Source organism: Pholcus phalangioides, unplaced genomic scaffold, assembly GCF_987345545.1.
Source record: "Pholcus phalangioides strain wild (caught in Gottingen) unplaced genomic scaffold, Ppha-v1.0 ptg000008l_1, whole genome shotgun sequence".
NCBI lineage: Eukaryota > Metazoa > Arthropoda > Arachnida > Araneae > Pholcidae > Pholcus > Pholcus phalangioides.
The window spans coordinates 9,054,731-9,068,697 of NW_028301601.1; the positions used below are offsets into that span (position 1 = coordinate 9,054,731).

General features: G+C 36.5%; 1 long non-coding RNA gene across 1 annotated transcript in view; it reads left to right on the forward strand.

Moving 5' to 3' along the window:
* The first annotated feature begins 3,499 nt into the window (after positions 1-3,499).
* The window catches only part of LOC149083618 (uncharacterized), a 48,161-nt gene continuing 37,693 nt past the window's right edge, over positions 3,500-13,967 (forward strand). The window contains exons 1-2 of the long non-coding RNA XR_016192917.1: positions 3,500-3,627; positions 13,091-13,185. This is a non-coding gene — a long non-coding RNA (uncharacterized LOC149083618). The remainder of the gene's footprint in view (positions 3,628-13,090; positions 13,186-13,967) is intronic.

Consider the following 13,967-nt stretch of genomic DNA (forward strand, 5'->3'; position numbering starts at 1 on the left):
TGCGAGCCGATCTCCCCGTTAAAAAGTCTCGCCACAGAGAGCAACAGTCCTACAACGGTAAATCATTCAACCATAACACTTCACTCATAGTTAGTAAAACTGGGGGGGGGGGGGCAGATGACAGCACTACACATAACAAGCATTACACAGAAACAAACTTTACGTCAGGTTGCACTACACGTACACGCACATTCCCGCATGTACAGATTCGTTGGGGGGGGGGGTGCATGTATGGTGTAGCAGTAGTAGGTAGGGGCTCGGGGATCCATGATGTTCTTAAGTCAGCCACCTCGTTGGGCAATTTGCCTGTTGTGGCGTTGTATTTGTATATTTGTATTTGTATTATGTGAAGTGCCGTTGAGTGATTACTGAAAAACAAAATAATGTTTGATAGACATATGTATGGGGGGGGGGCCGTTCAAGTATTCGTCAGCAGATTTTGCCATTTTTGACCCCCCCAGTCAGTAAAAGTCGGCAAAACTCTCGACTCCCTCCCCCTGGCAGCAAAATTTCGTCAGCTCTGCCTCTTACCTCCTAAAACGCATATTGGGGGATCTGAGACGTACGCGGTTTTTCTTTAAGAAAATTCATTGCGACCCGCCCTTTGAGCAGGGCCGTCTTTAGAGTATCATGGGCCCCCGGACCAAGAGGTTTTTCGGAGGAGCTACCTGGTATGTCCTCGAAAATTTCAACCGGATCTCATTTTTGTCAGGCCCCTCTGCTCTTCAGGTCCCCGGGCCGCGCTCGGGTGGGCCCATGCGATAAGACGGCACTGCCTTTAAGCCATATATATGCTTAACTCGTGGTCCTCGGTATTATCTAAATCTGATGTGATTTGCATAAAGGGTAGTTGATGGAAGTAAGAATCATTCAAACACCTCCCCCCCCCCACGTCATCAAAGGTTAGCAAATCCGACCCGCCCCCTATCGAAGCTGACGCAACACTTGAATGACTTTCATGCACGTATGTGTGTGAGTATATTTTTTTCTCCCCTCCTAATACTGTAAGTGCGGGGCTTTCCAAACAGCGAGGCCCGATGCGACCGCACCTGTCGCCCATCAAGGGCCCTTTCACAAGGAGCGGATGCGGATGCGGGTCCGGAAGAAGTTTTAACAATTGGAATATACTGCGCCTTTCAGACGAGCCGAAAAATCTCCGCACCTAGGAAATGTTCATGCGGGTCCGGACGTCGTCCGCATGTGTCAAAACCTAAGTGCGGGCTCCGCATCCGCACATAGAAGTTTTGACAATAGGTTTATTCGGAGCTATTCAGACGATGCGGATGCGGAGCGAATTCGTCCGCATCTTTGGCTACTTTTTGAAGGTGATTTTTCACGGAATTTTTTTAATTATTTGCCATAAATACCCTTAAAAACACCATATGATGGTCCCTGCTCATTAATATAATGTACCTACATACGTGTATCCCTTCGTTTCCTTCTGAGATGGAGATATAGCAACTTTAACTGCCTTTTGTCCATATTTCACAATTTTATACAATAAAACCTGCCAACAAGGGCCACTGACGGGACCAAAACTATAAGCCATTACGAATATTTAATTGACTACATACTTTAATAACTTTTAAATTTAATTTAAAAATTTTAATTTTTTTCTTTTTAAATTTTTAAAATTATTTAAAAAATTATAAATATTTGAAATATTATTTTAAATATTTGTTATTTTTTTAAATATTTATTATTTTTTTAAATTTTTAATCTTTTAATTTTTTCAAACTTAAAAAAAAATACTTTTATTAAACAATGTTATCCACGTACGGCGTTCACTCAGGGCCGGATTAAGACGTTTGAAGACCCTAGCACTTGAATATTTTTGGTGGTTCCCCCTATACCTACAAGTGTATTTTACTCAATATTCAGTCATTTTATATTTCAGAAATGACTAATCTAAGGATGGGATTTCACTATAAAAGGTTTATGAAAGTTATTTTCTAAAACTTGAAAAAAGCAACTAATAAATTTATCGGTTGCATTAGAGCAAATGCAACCGATAAATTTATTAGTTGCTTTTTTTTAAATAATTGTTATAAAATTTTTATAGTGTAATCCGGCCGGGATTATACTATAAAGTTTTATAAAAGAACTTTTATGAAAGTTGAAAAATTCAACCAATAGGCGCATCGGTTGCATTCAAGAAAATGCAACCGGTGCACACACACACACATTTTGTATTAAAAAAATTCAACCAATAAGATAATATTGGTTGAATTTTTCACGTTTTATCAAAGAGCTTTTACAAAACTTTTATAGTGTAATCCCGGCCTAAGGCTGGTATTACACTATAAAACTTGAAAAATGTAACCAATAAGCACATCTGTTACATTCGAGCGAACTTAACTGATCGGCCTATCGGTTGCATTTTTCAAGTTTTATAAACTAACTTTTATAAAACTTTTATACTGTAATCCCGGCCTAAGACAGAATTGTGATGTGAATATTTCTAAGCACAGACATTTTGAACGTTCCCACCCCTCCCCTTTTTTTCTACTTGCAAATTCTTTGATATCTCCTGAATTTTTTTTTAGGAACATATTAGTTTTGGATGTTTTTGGATTGGATTTTTCGAACATTGGATGTTTTTGGAATTTTTCTTTCATATTTTTCCGGAAAGACGGATTTTTTTTTTTCAAAATGTTTTGAAAATATTTGAAGACATTTTCTCCCATCGACTACTTGTGAGGATCGGAATTAAGACATCTTTATTCCCATATTCTATGTGGCTCTAGATTAAACCACCAAAGAATGCCTCTAGGCTGCCTATGGCCACTGAATCAGGGGTGAAGGAGAAAAAGAATTACAAAAATTGCGAAAAAATAGTTTTTATGCACGAATTTCAACCTAAAGATGCGGGCGAAACACCCGCATCTTCAGTGCTCGTGTGAAAGGGTATGCGGACCCGCTTCCGCATCCGCTCCGTGTGAAAGGGGCCTAAGGATGGCTCTGAATCACTAAATACATCAAGTCAGGGCTAAAAGGGCCACGACATTGTCAAGACACCCCTGGGTCCGGTAAAGGCTACCCCAAAATAAATTGAGGATGTTTCTTTCATTTAATTTGCTAAAATGAAAAAAATAATAATATTCTTAATTGATTTTAATGTTTCACGAAATGCTTCTATATTAAGCTGAGTCTCCCCCCCCCCCACCGTGACTTTCTTCCCCTCTCTCATTTTTCCTTCCCCTCCTCCCGCTCTTTGGTATAAACAAATTTTCAAAATCCCCGGATCCCAAGCAACGACAATCCACCAATCATAGGGCTTGAAATTTCCCGGTCAGAGAGAGAGAGAGAGAGAGCAGACGACTTTTTTTTTTTTTTGCTCTGTGTCTCTCACAGCAGTATAAACAAATTAGTAAGAGCTTCCCGATGACCCAGTGACCAATGAGAAGGCTTGAAGTTTCCCGCCAATTTTCAGAGCGAGAGCAGACGATCGGGAAATTCTACTGCGCAGTTGAACTTTAGAAGCGTCATTCATTAGTGACGTTGCTGCCTCCCTCATTATAGCTACTCTGAATAGGGTCCTCATCCTGCACGTCTTTGTTGTTTTTCCTATATAGTATAAATTTATTCTGAAAGAAATCAGATTTTTTGTTCTTCAAAATTTTTCCGGTGAGTTTTATTTACAGTTAATTTCCAAATTTATTTGTTTTGTGAATCGGTGAAACTTCATAGAAGTCAGTGCCCTGAATCAAGGCCGTCTTAAGAGCATCATGGGCCCCCGGGCCAAGTGATTTTTCAGTGGCCCTACAAGTCAAATTCTCAAATTTCAACCAGATCTCATTTTTGTGAGTTCCCCCTCTTACCAGACGCGGGGCGTCTTGACATTTTCGGGGGCGCCGAAAATCTTGGGGATACAACGACGGAGCCCCCCCCCCCCAAATGTTATATATATTTTTGGGACGGGGAATCGTCTAAATATTCGAACATTGGAACCTACCGGCAATGCCGTCGTAAATCATGGGGGCCCGGTGGCCTCAAGAGAATAGGGGCCTCAGAAAAATGAGAAGCAGTTGAATTTTTCGAATGTTTGCTAGGTTGGGCCTCGGAAAAATCACTTGGCCCGGGGGCCCATGATGCTCTTAAGACGGCCCTGGGGGGGGCACAAAAAAGATCTGATTGAAATTTTCCAGAACTCGCCTGGTTGGGCTTCAGAAAAATCACTTGGCCCGGGGCCCATGATGCTCTTAAGACGGCCCTGGGGGGGGGGGGGCACAAAAAGGAGATCTGATTGAAATTTTCCAGAACTCGCCTGGTTGGGCTTCAGAAAAATCACTTGGCCCGGGGCCCATGATGCTCTTAAGACGGCCCTGCCTACAGGAAGAATTCCAGCATCTAAGTAAGTTCCGAAGTAATAAAAGAAATGCAGTAAAAACATCCCCCCCCCCATTTTACGGCCAAATAAGAATTTTCCCCCCAATGTGTAATAAAAGTATGCTTTTCAAACCTCCGATTAACGGTCGCCCCTCTTTTGCGAACGAAAATTTTTGTCCCGCTAGTGTCCACAAAAGAGGTTATACTGTAATTCCAAAATTAATAAAGAATATTATTCCAGAGTTTGAAAATTCGGAATTTTTATGAGCAGAATAATTGAAAGACAATTCCAGAATTGGTGAAAGAAATGTCCAGAAATAATGGAAGAAGTAATAATTCCAGAATTTTTTAATGAAATATCTCCAGAGAAATAAATGATTTCATAATTATTTGAAAGAAATAATTCCACAATTGATGGAAAATCCTGAATAATTGAGAGTAATTCCAGAATTGTTAAATGATATCATTCGCAATGAATGAAAAAAATTGAGAATCAAATGTTATAATTCCAAAATTGATGAGAGAAATGATTCCACAATAATTTGTGAAAGTTTTCGGGCATCCCCAATTGATTCAGGGTATTTGGTCCCTCCGACCCACAACTCAAAACAAAATGAATTTAATTGCCAATGGGCAAACATCAGTTTTCATGTGACCTTTGTTTTGAGTTGAAGGTTAATTTGGTGATTGGTTTTTTTTTCGACTTCCATTATCATGAGTTCTGGGCCTTCTTAAAGCGTGGGAATAGGTGCCTATCGCCTGATGTTTTGCACTCTGATGTTTTTTTTCCTGCGTCCGTAGTGTCTGACGGCCTTGGCGACAGCTGTTCCAACTCGTAGCCTCTACTTCCCCCAGGGGATGATATTGCCCACTTTGAGACCCTAATAGACTAAGGCCGGTATTACACTATAAAAGTTTGATAAAATCCCTTGTAGAAAACTCAAAAAATTCAACCAATAAAGTTCATAGGTTACATTCGAGCAAATGAAACTGATAATCTTATTGGTGGCATTTTACAAGTTTTATAAAATTACTTTTATCAAACTTTTATAGTGTAATCCCGGCCTAATATAGCTGATGTTGGTGGAACGAGTTATTCTGAAATTATTTTTCATTAAATAGGGTTCGCTTAGTCTGGTATTAACCTCTGCTAGCGGCCATCTGGTCCCCAATGCATCTAAACTGACCTGTGCAAATTTGTCTGGAAGATTTTCCTTCTGACGTGACAAATCCCCAGGCAATATGATAAGAGTAAAATTTGGACAATTCCCGGTTGCAGTGGACCTGAGAAAAAAAATGATTCTGAGCCTTTGGTCTGGCATTTTCGATAGTCGGATCCATAGATATCCTAAACAATGTTACTTCCGTTTGACCAAAAATGCAGAAAACTCAACCAACTCCTTTTCCCTGAACTGGCTGGGCTTCGTATGGCAAGTTTTGAACTAAAGCGGTTTTTGTTTCCTAAGGCAAGTGAGGGACCAGATTATCATCCGTACTTATATTTCCCCTTATTTAATCACTGAGAGATCAATGTATACAGAATGACATGTCACTTATTAAAAACTCGTCACATTTTCCCCAATATTTTTAAAAACTAACTTCGGTCAAGAAAATTATCTTTACGTAAACTGGGAAATTCGTGCGAAGCGGGTTTTCACACAACTTACGAGAAAAATATTAAGTATATATTCCTATTAATTCCTGAATATTATTTCTCTCATTGAATATGAATTCGTGTCTGTTCTGAATTATTTTTTTAATTATATATCAATTTAAGTTGATTCTGAAATTTCCTCTAATAAATAATTAATTTTCATGTAGTTCTGAAAAGTGATTTTTTTTCCCTCGTTAAATATCCATTTTCCTCATTGCATACCAATTCTTATAAGTTTGAAATGATTTTTCATTAAAAATTACTAATTCTGGAATCATTTTGTTTTTATGGTGAATTTTCATTAATTCTCTATCATTTCTTCCATTCAATTTGCTTTAATTTTGAAGTTTTTCATTTAACTGTGAATTTGCGTTAGTTCTGGGATTATTTCTTTCATTAAATATAAATTTTTAATAATTCTGAAATTATTTTAATTAAATGTGAATTCTTTCACTTAAATATCAATTTTCATTAATTAAAATATGTTCATCTCAAATTGCTTTGAGAGGGTGGCCTCTGTGGAGAAGCAATTTATTTCCTATATTTGTTTACATACAACGAATAGGTACATTGAAATGAACAATATATTTTTACATAATTTCATTCTTTTGATATTTTTTTTTCGATAAGCTTTATTAATATTGATCCTTTATTAGTTTTCAATATGCAAACTGTACAAAATGGTAGTAAGACCATATTAGTGTAAGATTGTATTGTGTACAGATAGAGGTATATTATTTTATGATTTGTTTCATTTTGTCAGCAGTAATAATTGCCCTTTGAATTGCCGCTTCGCTATGCTGGTTGAAATGAACGTGTTTTGTCAAGTATAATGCCTAGATATTTGGCTCTCTCGTGCAGTAATTTTTCCCCTTATTGACTTAAAGTCATTCAAAAAGTAGGAGCGATTATTCCGTGGTTATCCATGTAAAGTTTTTTTCTGTGTTTAGACGAACATGGCTGTTCACACATCTTTCAATGGCTCTGTTCTGAAGGCCCTCTAATACCTGCAATGGGTTTTTGTGGCTCACAGCGAGCGCACTGTCATCAGCGTAAAGGGCTGTAAGGCTCACGTGGAAGTCGTTCATATAATAGTTGTGTAGAGCCAGGCCGAATACGCTCCCCTGGGCTATTGAGGCCCTTATCGGTTGTTCGCTCAAAAGTGTCATTAATTTGGACCTGAAATGAGCACAAATGAATGTTAGAAACAAAGAAGCTTTCTGATTTCATTTGAAAAAACAAATGGCAGTTTTCTAAGATCCATCAGACAGCTACGATGGTGATGAGCCACCTCAGAAAAAAGCTCTACGTGGAATGTGTTCATCAAAAAGATCTGCAAAACAAGAACCTGTTGCAAGAAATGTAATGCTCACATATATGTTAAGCATATTGCAATGTAGCCCATATTACTAAAAAGTAATTGAAATGGACTAATTTATACTTAAACAATATAAACCTTGGAAAACCAAGGTTTTATAAGTGTAGGATCGTAAAAAGTGCAATACATATTGCAATTTCATTAACAAAAAAAAAAATGAATAAATGAAATTCTCATCAATGATTAATTCGGTTTATTATACTTTTTAAATCTATTTTATATATCTTTGCTGTAGTAAATTGAGGAAAATATTTAAATATTCAGCGTGGGTCCATTGGACCATATCGGTATTGAAAGGTATTGAAATTTTCCAGTAGTCTAAATGTTAAGCATGGGCGGAGATACGGGGGGGGGGGGGTGCGTGGGGGGCAATTCCCCCAGCATCAAAGGTGAAGTCGACTAATGCATATATGTATAGATGAATCAACAACAGCATCATCTTGCCCCCCCCCAGACTTCCGAGTCTATCTCCGCCTATGATGTTAAGTCAATATTGGCATGTCTGTTTGTGTTTCTCACTCCTTTCTCCTGAAGTTTATGGGGAGAGGGGGGGAAAACACAACAGATTTGTAATTTGTCTTTGTTTTGCTAGAGCATGAGATGCACTCTGAAAGCAGTCTTCAGATGAAACATTACATTAAAACCAAGAAATCTGATCTTTTTTTTTTTATCCGCCCCAACGTATGATCAAACCTTTCTTCAGGTTATATAATGTCAGGAGAAAGCCATTTTCACGCGTTTTGCAACATTTATCTAAAACTAAACTAAGCACGTTAAAAAAAAACATGTGCTTTTCAAAAATAGATGTCTTTTGAACTAAAACACGTGGTAAAGTGGAAATTATTTTGAATTGTACATTTCTCTCACAAAAAAATGTCAGGAGAAGGACGTTTAATATAAAAACTCTCCTCTTTCTTGAATGAATCTAATTTGTGATGTAATTTCCAATTCTAATTGTTTTGAAAGAGTGTTCAAGTAATGATAATCTCCTTAACCTTTTTTAACATATAATTTGATTCGTTCAAGTCTTACAACACCGTTGCCACTAACATTTTCCAAATATCACAAATGAGGAAAAAATTTTCATTTTTGATTATAAACTATTGATAAAAAAATTTTGAAATTATAAAGATGAAATGTGTAGTATACTGGTCTTGAAAATAAATTATTGAAAATACAAATATATATTTTTGTTTTAAGACAAATTTATTTTAAAATTTGAAAAATGGACTAGAAACATTTTCACATTTCATTCCAGGCTCTAACGACAACTGTCAATTTTTGCCATTGCCCGGATGGGAGGCTAGGTAGTGTCAGGTGCATTATACATATATAAATTACAAATGCATTACATGTAATAAAACACATTAAAGAATTACAAATAGTAAAAATTCTCAATAGCGTAGAGATAAATACAAATAGCAAAAAAAAGAATTTACTATAGTAATATAAATTTTTTTTTAAAAATGACAAAGCAGCTCTTTGATATCCCCACCATAGGAACAGAAGCGTTATTCAGTGCAGCTATTTTGTCTACATTGTGGGTACTGGGAACCTGGTCCAGCCACTGGGACTTTAGTATGGCCCGGTTGAAAGGACCCTCAGTTCTTGGGCTGGGGACAGACAGGGCAATTTTCAATAAGTCCTCCTTTACCCTTTGATTGAAAATTTCAAGAAAATTTTAAAAATCTATTGATGAAAAAAATAAAAAATTGTGGAGACTTTTCAAAAACTGGAATACAAATAATGATGAAAAAAGTTCTGTTCCAAGTAGGCTACATTTAATGTAAACTGCTGGGAACACAATTTTGTGAGAATACAATTATGTATTTTTTGTATTAAAGAGTGTATTAAAATGTTTTTTTTAATAGGGATCCCTAAATTCCAACCACTGCACATAACATTTTGGGTATCCCCAAAGCCAAAAGTTGTAAGTTACATAGCGTGCACCTGTCAGGTGAACATGGCGACTAGGTGTCATTTCATCTTGTTATTGTCAAAATCGTTCGTTAGTAGCTGCTTTGCTGGTGTTGCAATGTGCAACTTGATAAAAGTTGTATTATCTACCAGGGCTGGATGAATCTGAAAAAAAAACTTAGGCGTGAACCAAATTTGTTAGGAACAAAGCGTTGTTCCTAACATTGGAACCTGAATTGTTTATTTTCCCTTTTGGGACTTTATGACCCATTCCCATGTTGGAAGCGACATTACTAAATAAAAAAAATAGTGTCATACTTACTTTATTTTAGCAATGATGCATGTAAAATTTTAGGTACCGAAACAGGTTTTCTAGTCGCCATGGCAACCTGGCACTTGTCCTCTCTGCTATCTAGATTCTGATGCGGTACACTTCGGTGGAAAAAAAAGTAAAAGAAAATACTTTAAAGAAAATTCCATTGCTTCTGGAGTATCCGTGTAAATTTTCATGCCATTCTGACCAGTTGTCGTTACTGCATAGTATTTCAGAATCGGAACTTTAATCACCCTGTATATAGCTGATCATTTTTCGTAAATCACTTAGATTTCGTAGAGTGCTTGAAAAGTCATTAATTTTCATTTCCCTTTTTAAAGGCCCTTAAAACTTAAAATCCTCCTAGCTGTTATTAAAAAAAATAATTATTTCCCCAACCCTGGAATACTTCCTGCTGAGGTTGAGTTTTACTTGATGCTAAAAGAAGTTCCCTGAAAAAGAAATGTGTCACAAGGAGGGGAGAGATTTCTTTATAGCGATTTCAAAGCCACCCTATAGTGCAGTAGGAACAACTCTGCTGATGACCGGCCCACACAGCTAATGAATTGGTAGGACTCCAGTGGCCTCACCCGCTTCTGATATGCTGAGAAAAATGGTAAAAGAAGATTGTTGTGTTCTACTTTGGGGTTCATTCGGTTGTTGACGAAATGAAACATTATACAGAAATATACGGCACCAATGTAAAAGTGGTGCAGTTTTTCCTTCGTGTCTGATGATGAGTCTAAGTGTAGCCGAGATAATGATTCAAAATGGAAAATTTTGATTTAGGTGGGATCAAATAGTGGTTCTACATATGAGCATTGTTTTCCCATTTAGCCCATTTTCCATTGTAAGTCAGTCAGAATTATCAGAAATTACAATTTTTAATAGTAATTTCACTTTTCTCCAAAATTTTAAGGTATATTTTTGGAAATAAAGCGGTATTTTATGAAATTGTGACATCCCACCTCCCCTTTGAGTTGCCAAAAGTCCAGAAAAATTTATGAAATTGGGAAGACAGATTTTTTCCGAATGGATATTCCCGCAATCGACTTTGTCTCTGAAAATTGGATCAGGGTAACCATGGCCCCTTATTTAATTATCTGGCTTTTCATTGCAAAAACCCTAGTAATACCTGTGGTTGTGCAACTGAAGATGGTTTACTATATTCTACCAACTTTAAAGTGCAAATATGAGATGGTTTCTGTTTTTTTAAAAAAAGTCTCCACTGCAAGCAGCAGAATCAGTTAATGTCAATCGTCATTGCATCAAATCCTGATGTTTAATTAAACTATTTTTCATTCCGCGAGTAAAAGCGTCTGACAAATTATCATTCGTAATTTGGCAACTTCCTAAATAACTACTGTTAAATAGCCAATGTTGCTAAATTGCCAAACATTTATTTTCCCAAAAGTTCCCTCGTATTTTGCAACAATTTCTTTTGAGTATAGCTAACAAGAAACCAGCAAGAATCGTGGCAGGACTGTAACTAGGCTGGGGCAACCAGGGCCCCTAACCAAATAGGACCCCATAAAAGTTTACATTTGTTTAGCACAATAATAACCCTTTTAAGAACAGCCCCAAGGAAAAGTCTGCCCTGGGGTCCTGAGAAGGCACATTAAATCCATGCCCATACAATTGGAAATTTTTTTTTTTAATTTTTTGCGCACATGTTCACTTTCACCAAGAAGTGAATGCAGAGTTACAGCAAATATGAATAATTTTGTAAAAAAAAATCTTTTTCAGCTTTTGGTTTTTTTATTTTGAATAATTTAGAGGGAATGAATATCACTAAGAATTTTATAATTCTATGTTATACTTTCGACCAAAACTTGAAGGTTTTTAAAACACTTTGGTGACAACAGAAAAGTATGGATTACGTGGAGTAATTTATGAATTCTTATAATGCATAAAAAATCAAGTTATTTCTTAACTGCTTTAAATCTATATTTGAGAAGAGTGAAAAATTGTGACAGATTTAAAATACATTTGCATATGTGGCCTCCCAAGTTCTAAAAAAGTTATGAAGTTTGCTATGAATCCCCTTAAAAAGTGCTTAAAAAAACATAATTTTTATTTAGGAAATTTTGTATGAACCCTGTTTACTACTGTACAGTAGAACCTTGAGTAACTGGGGAAGGGGTAATGGTGAAAGTGAAAAAAAAACCCAATAACTATTGAATATTAAACCTGGTGTTGACGTACATTATCAGACATGCTGCTTCTTACGGAAAGAAAATGAAAACGTCAGAGGTAATGTAACTAATAGTGCACTGGTCTTTGTTGTTTAGAAGCAGCTGGTGACTTTTTGCATTATAAGACCACCAGCCCTAGCATGATGGTGAAGTCACTACTGTTGCTGCTTCTTTGTAAAGGAAAAAAAGAAATGCCTGTGAGTTAATACACCACCACATATGTGATGCAATTCTCATTCATGAATTTGTTTAAGATATTGAATCAGAATGTAGAAGGATTCATCAACTTTGCCCAAGAATATTAAGAAGCCACCAGCTAATGAGGCAAATATGTGAAAAATACAAAATTCCTAAAGCATTTCAGCACATAGTGGGTATCTTCTTCAGGTAAAACATTTAACCACTAATCACCCTGACCAAGGATCTCACTTGGGTTGAATACCAAATCTTAACTCTGTTGTGCTCCGCGGAAAAAAAAAAATTTGCCTGTTCACTTCAAATGTCGTGGTCAGAATGAAGCTGAGAGCCTGCATGTGATACTAATGCAGCATCCTGATTGTATGCTTGCAAAGTAGACCTACTCAAATAGACAAATCGGGTAGCTCCATTCTGCAAGTGTCCCTTCAGGACGCTGCATTAGTATCACGTGCAGGGTCTCTGCTTTATTCTGATCACGACGTTTGACGCAAACAGACATACGTCTTTCGGCTAAGCAACAGAAGGTGGTTAAGATTTTGTATTCAACCCAAGCGGAATCCTGTCAGCGTGATTAGTGTCTAAATATTTTTTCCCTCTGAAGACAACACCCCCACTGTGTTAGTGGGTAAGTTTTCATAGGAGTTTTTGTATCTTTCGTGTATTTGCCTTATTTGTTGGGCTACATTCTGATTATTACACCAAGTTAAAAAAAAGAATGAGAAATTTTGATACTATATATAGCTTTAAGCAACTAAGATACTTAATATGAAAGAATTTATATTCAGGTCACATTTCTGATATTCTTTTTTCAGAAAATCACTTATCTGACACCATTTAAAGATATACCATCAGAGAATGTACCCTAAGAATTGAACATTTTCGCTAGTAATCAACCAGTATGATATTTTTAAAGGGGAAGAAAAATTATATTTTTGGCCACTTTTATAATTATATAAATATTTTGCCAATATTTTTGTGAATTTTTTTTTTTTTTTTTTTTTTGAAAAGCCACTTAGTTTAAACCAATGTGGTTTACAAAACCAAACAACACTACTTGTATCATTTCACTTATTAATTGTTCTTTTTTTTCTTTCTGCAATTTTCAGGGAGCTTGAATGGGTTTTATTTCTGTACAAAAAGAATGTCATTTTAATTTCATGAGCATTGGTCTCTAAATTTTCAAAGTTTGAATTGTTTCTTGGTAAGTATTTTTTCAATCTGGTTATCAACTTTGACTTTTTGTTGTTAATTAGTTTTTTTTTCGACCCTGTGGAAGTTTTAGATGGTTTTTTAATTATCTTTGCTACCTAGTTTAATTGCTTTCGAGCGAACCTTGTCTGATACAATTCCAAAAGTGAAACTCTGCCTGGTCATCTTCCATGTGTCAGATGAGGAGGTTAAGCAATGATCAACTATTTTCAAGTAATTGAGATAGGTCGGCTAACTTGATGTATTTTATTTATGGCAATTACAAGATATCTTGCTTCTATAAAGTGCTCTTGTTTCGGCAAAAAAAGCCGGATACTCACCAAGATACTGCAATCTTTTTTCAGGTACCTTTTTTCAGGTTCCGTTTTCATTCTCCGACTATTTTCATATATCAGTGAAAATGCATAATAAAAATATAATAGGGTGGCAAAAATCCTCCCCCCACTACCTTGAGTGGCAAATGCGCCTCTTTTCTCTTCACATATCTTTTTTATTTCGTCGCACTTCAGATTTTGCTACGAAATGTTTGCTAGGAAATGTGAAAGCACTAGCTTATTGATGGTGAACTTTACAATATTAACAGCGAAAAACCAATGAGATTCATCAAGGGACCCCCCCCCCCCAAAATGAGTCAACTTCCCCTATGGGGAGGGGGGGTCCTCGGACTAGAGCTATGTTGTATCCTCCCACTTGAGGGCCACAAATTTTTCATTTGTATTCATTTTACTAACCAGTAAAATCTGAGGGCCCCAACCAGGAAGTGGAGAGCATGGG